Raw genomic sequence first — 6,223 nt, forward strand, 5'->3', positions numbered from 1 at the left:
GTGCTGGAATTTTTTTCCCACCAATTTTAGGTGATGGCCTCTAGTTTTTGTAATGGAGTTAACTTTAAACAGCTTATCGCTAATGTTGCTACCACCATTGAACATTTTGTACATGGAGATCATATCTCCATGCACAACATCTCCTTATTCTCCTTAATCTCCTCACCTCCAATGTGAACATGTTTAAATTTAGTAGCCTTGTCTCGTAGCTCTGGTCCTCCATACCCCTAATTAGTTTGGTTGCCCTCCGCTGGACTTTTTCCAACTCAAGGACATCTTTTCTTAGTACTGGCGACCAGAACTGGACCGCGTACTCCAGATGAGGTCGAACCAATGATCTATAAAGTGGCAAAATTATAGACTTGTCCCTGCAATACATCCCCTTTTTAATACAGGACAAAACCCTGCTAGCTTTGTTTACAGCAGCCTGGCACTGCAAACTACCTTTCAGTTTGTGGTCTACAATGACCCCCAAATCCTTCTCCATTTCTGACTTCCCTAGCGGCATACCCATAATTGTATAACCCATTTGTTTATTTTTAATTCCAAAGTGCATTACTTTGCATTTATCGACATTAAACCTCATCTGCCACATTAATGCCCACTACCCCATCCGATCTGATGTACTAAAGGAGTAGCGAATACTTACAGGGTTATTCATGAAGGAGCCAAAGGATCGAGACGTAGCTTCAGTCGAACCGAAGGGCTGCTGTAGGGGCTATATTCACAATATTCGGATCCCTTCACATTTGGACGTGTTCAAATTCGGAATTTAACAGTTTACCTGCTCTAGTTTAACACCTTACTTTATTCCCCCAGCAACAATGGCGGCACATGAAGGGCATAGAGGCAGATACTGGGATGGAAAAGGATTGGCCACTGGCTGAGCCTCCATGTACAGTATATGGAGTAACCCATATGTTGGGTTTGCTTGGCTGCTCTGCTTTACAGAAGGGGCAAGGTTTGTATTTAATATCAATAACAAATAACAAATAACAAAAATAAAAACACAAACAAAACAAAACTAAGAGCTAGATATATTATATTACTACTGATTCTGCAGATTTAAAGGAAAGTTTACAGTTATTCTTTAAACCCAGTGAAGTGGGTAATACAAACGGCTTTTTGATTTGATTTTGATTTTTAATTATTAGCTCATCTTCAAATTAGCAAAACAATTATTCTTTCTAGGAAAATGAATTTAACATTGCTGCAGGTGAAATGTTTTTATATGATGGTCTTTGGTAACCTGTAAATGTCATACTCACATCTTGCTGTTTTGCTGAAATCCTATTTTTGTTTTCTGAACAAAGTGCAAGTCAATGCAAGCAACTAAAACTAGTCTCCCATGTAGACAGACTCTAACTTTAGCACCGCAGGGAAAGCTTCTGGGAATCAATGTAAGACAAATTCAGAGTTCTTAAAAGGTGCATTTCCTTTAAGTATTAAGTGGTTGTAAAACATATGCTGGTCACTGTCAGTATGATGACTTTTAACCCTAATATGCTGTACTAAGTAGACTAACTTTTAATTGCATTTTGGCTCACTACTGAAAACATGTTCACATTTTGTAGTATTACTGTATAGTGCGACAGGTTAATTCTCTTTTCTTAGAGCAGTGATGCTGAGCCCTTTCAAGGTCAAGCTATGTCTATTGTAACATGTATTTAAAGAGAATTGGTCATTTATTTGTAGTGCATCCATAAGTGTTGTCTTTGATAAGTATGTGGGTAAAGCCATACCTCACCTCGTTTGAATGGACAGTACCTTAATGTGGAGCCAAATCCCTTAGTCCCTCTTTTCTTCTCAGTTGTCCCTCTTTTTGGTCTCATGTATAGAACTCGATGAAAAAAATGTATTAGCTACCAAAGGTGTTATTCTACGCTACGCAGGGCTAAATGTAGAAAAAAAACACCCGCTCGGCGGCTGTGCCGCCTCTCTACTCCCTGCCACCCGCAGGCCAGGTCTCAGTGGCCTTGTGGGAAATCCGGCCCTGGTTATAACCCCTGCTAGCTTCTTTTGCCATCTCTGTCCATTAAGGAGATTTCCATAAACTTCCTGTCCGACAGCCACAACAAGAAATAAGAGAAAATCCCTGGCGGTCAGCAGGGTCACAAGAAATAGACTGAATCTCCTTAATGGGGACACAGAAAAACTTGAGAATGTTCTAATCCCTCTTTACCCAATATAAAACTTAAAAGCACATTTAGTGCACATCACTAATACAACCAGGATCTGCCTCTCCTGACCCTCCATCCTGCTCCCGTCCTCGCCAAAGCACTCACTCCCCCTGCGGATATAGGATGAGTCGTGCTCCAGCAGTGTCCCCCCTGAACTGATGTCCCCAATATCCTGCAACTTGGCAAATTTATTGGGGTTTATTTATTATGAATGGCTCTTAACTGCCTACTACTTGTAATTGCAGCCTATGGGTTTGGAAACCAATTTGGGCTTGGTTTCCAAACCAATGGGCCTCAACACTATTCACATTTTTTTCAAGAATTATTTATTTAAATAGTGTAGCTTTTGGAGCAGAAAACAGGGGCAAAATAAATGAATCAATTATTAAAATGAAAGTGTATGTGGAATACAAAAGAGTTAATAAGGAATCCTAGTATTGACAGACTGGTGTCTCGTAGCTCAAGCTCGTGAGTTTTTATTCAGTCCAGATGATAGTATTTTCCATTATAAAGAATAAAGATCTGGAAACCAGATTCTATGTTTTTATGAATTAAAGAATGAAAGATCATAAGTATGAGAATATTTAGCTGCTGGACGCAATAGCGTGTAGGGAAACAACAGTTCAATTCTTTGGTTAAAGGACAGAGAGGAAGTACTTATGACATTTGTGAGCAGACAAAAGCTTTGGGACCTTCCCAAATAGGGCTGCTTGGGGTATTTTGCAGAGGTGGAGACAGCTGCAGCTTCGGACAGCTACAAAAACAGCGGTGGTCTGAGTACTGCCGGAAACAACAAAGCATCTGATTTTTTCTTCAGACGTCAGAGACTAATGCTGTCCATACAACTGGCAATTCTATTGTTTTGGAGCTTTCCATCACCTTTAACTACAGCAATTCACCTCTCACAGCTCTAAACATTTTCAAGTGATCAAGCTATTGAAAATTGTGTGGAAATCAAATGCCTTTCAAATAGCACTGCAGTGGTTTTGATTATATTTTCTTGCAATTCAGATTGTGTGGTTACTTGGAACTGGGAAATTAATATATACACTCACCGGCCACATTATTAGGCACACCTGTTCAATTGCTTGGTAACACAAATTTCTAATCAGCCAATCACATGGCAATAACTCAATGCATTTATTTAGGCATATAGATGTGGTCAAGACGACTTGCTGAAGTTTAAAATAAGCATCAGAATGGGGAAGAAAGGGGATTTAAGTCACTTTGAACGTGGCATAGTTGTTGGTGCCAGATGGGCTGGTCTTAATATTTCAAAAACTTCTGGTCTACTGGGATTTTCACACACAACCATCTCTAGGGTTTACAGAGAATGGTCCAAAAAAGGAGAAAATATCCAGTGAGTGGCAATTTTGTGGGCGAAAATGCCTTGTTGATGTCAGAGGAGAATGGGCAGACTGGTTCGAGATGATAGAAATGCAACAGTAACTCAAATAACCACTCGTTACAACCAAGGTATGCAGAATATCATCTCTAAATGCACAACATGTCGAAATTTGAATCAGATGGGCTGCAGCAGCAGAAGAACCCACCGGGTGCCACTCCTGTCAGCTAAGAAAAGGAAATAGAGGCTACAATTCACACAGGCTCACCAAAATTGGACAATAAAGATTGGAAAAATTTTGCTTGGTCTGATGAGTTGCGACATTCAGATTGTAGTGTCAGAATTTGGCATAAACAACATGAAAGTATGGATCCATCCTACCTTGTATCAATGGTTCAGGCTAGTGGTGGTGGTGTAATGGTGTGGGGGATATTTTCAGTAAGGTGTTTCCAACACCTTACTGAATCTATGCCACAAAAGAATTAGGGCAGTTCTGAAGGCAAAAGGGGGTACAACCCAGTACTAGCAAGGTGTACCTAATAAAGTGGCCGGTGAGTGTAGATATCAGCTTACTATTCTGCAAAAGGTGATAGCTCCAAAAGTGCCAGGAAAATTGTCAAATGTATGACCAGTACTAACAACCACTAACTGCCATTGTTTATGTTTGTGCTGTGTGTATAGTGGTAGGCATAGGGAAATGGATGTGCACTATGTTAGGGTAGATCAGTGATCCCCAAAAACTGATGCATTGTCTTTCAAAGCCAGTAAATCAGAGCTGGTAGTTTCCACCAAAGATTTCAAGAACATAGTAACGCTGTATGCTAAGGCCCACCTCAAACCAGCCCTTCATGTGACCGTAGCACTAACACCCATTATGCTCTGTTTGCATATTCACATCTCTTGCATTAAAGACCAACCCATTATAAATACCAGTACAGGAATTTACTCTTTGAAAGTAAACTGTATTTGTGTATAGGATATGGACTGAACGAATTAAGCAATTTATGTTAAACTGTGCATATGCAAAGCAGCACTTGATAATAGCACTTCTTGTTATAGCTTTTAAAATGTTTATGATCTTTTCAAAGTCCCTACACTCCGTCAGAATACTATATGCCTTTTTGTGCCCTGTCCTCAAGGAAATCTGTACTGAGATAAATATACAGGCTAATATTGCAAACCTTTCCTTTTGTAAAAGGCAAGTTGACTAACTGTATCACTGATCCAATATGAGCATATAACAAATAGGCAGAGCAGTGCAGAACTCCTGATCTTCCTACATGGTCTGCTTTGGTGCCTCAAAAACCACAGAAGCCTCCAGATCACCATGACAGCCAGGCAACTAGTATTTTCAAAAGGTAAGATAAGCAATGGCAACCTAAGCACTTCTCTGAGAACAGATTTCCTTAAAGGAAGGAGACATTGTTCGTGATTGGTGTGTGGTTGCTAGGCTACCAGTACCACTTACAAGAATATGGAGTAGTACTACCGTGTTTCCCCGAAAATAGGACACTGTCTTATATTTTTTTTTACCCCAAAAAAACACACTAGGTCTTATTTTTAGGGGATGCCTTATTTTTTTTTTTTGGTATGGTAAGAATGAAATGAGAATAATACTGTCGCTCTTTCTTTTCCTACTGGTCAGTATCGGTAATGCTGATCCCTTTCTTTCACTTTCACAGGCGGAGTGCATCTGGTATCACTCCGCCTGTCACAGTAACTAGCGCTATAGAGCAAGCATCTGCTAATGTGGCTCTGCTCCCTCTGCCACCACAGCCTTGCTTCCTTTGCCATCAGGTACAGCTGTGCAGCAGTGGGGACATCAGACAGTGGACAGCGCAGTAAAGTACGGTACCATTTACCGGTACACAGTACATTACCATTAGATTAAGCAGTCTCTTCAGGGGGACAGCAGTTGGTGAAGTATGGTACTGGAGTGCTCCCTGTCACTGTGCTGGCCGGAGGGAGTCCCCTGTCATCCCCTTAATACAGTATGTCCCTGCAGGCTGATACCATCTCTCCTGCTCTTCAAGTTCCCCCTCACATGCCACCACCCAACTAGGTCTTATTTTCGGGGTAGGTCTTATATTACAGGAATCTTGAAAAATAGTGCTAGGTCTTACTTTCAGGGTAGGTCTTATTTTCAGGGAAACAGGGTACCAGCCCTTCATTCAGAATTCATTGACAATTGCATCTGACCTGCAGTTGATCTCCTTCTGACCTATATTTCACATGCTTAAAGCTTAACTTGTATGAGGATGCAAAATTCACTCGAAAAATGCACTTACATAAAATGAGTCCCAATACACTTGTGCACATACAGGCAAGTGTACTGTGCCACATTTAATGTAAGTACATTTTTAATGATTCTTAATAATTAGTTTTTAAGGTTTTACGCAAAGTGCTGCATACCATTATTACTTTTCTGAGATACTCTAGGATCAGTTTGCTGTATGTACACCGTTAAAAAGCCAGCTGGGCAGGTACATCTGAGATAAGCAAATTTGACCATATCAGTGTATTTTAAATATGGCCAATAAACAAAAGTGAGCTTTTCTCCATGGGAGTGTGTGGAACACTGGGGGTGTGAGATATACGGATTTTAAGAAGACAAAAGGAGGAAAATAAATCACATTTCTTGGCTGTTACAAGTTTGGGGGGGGGGGGGGGTGTCAAAAAGTTTATAATCGCGGTACTC

The 6,223-nt window shown here is 40.5% G+C and overlaps 1 long non-coding RNA gene across 1 annotated transcript in view; it reads left to right on the forward strand.

The window, feature by feature from the left end:
- Positions 1–3,596: 3,596 nt before the first annotated feature.
- LOC108783981 overlaps positions 3,597–6,223 on the forward strand; it is a 13,029-nt gene continuing 10,402 nt past the window's right edge. Inside the window, exons 1-2 of the long non-coding RNA XR_001941044.1 lie at positions 3,597–3,689; positions 6,093–6,095. This is a non-coding gene — a long non-coding RNA (uncharacterized LOC108783981). The remainder of the gene's footprint in view (positions 3,690–6,092; positions 6,096–6,223) is intronic.

The sequence above is a fragment of the Nanorana parkeri genome, unplaced genomic scaffold, assembly GCF_000935625.1.
Source record: "Nanorana parkeri isolate BGI_ZX_2015 unplaced genomic scaffold, ASM93562v1 scaffold95, whole genome shotgun sequence".
NCBI lineage: Eukaryota > Metazoa > Chordata > Amphibia > Anura > Dicroglossidae > Nanorana > Nanorana parkeri.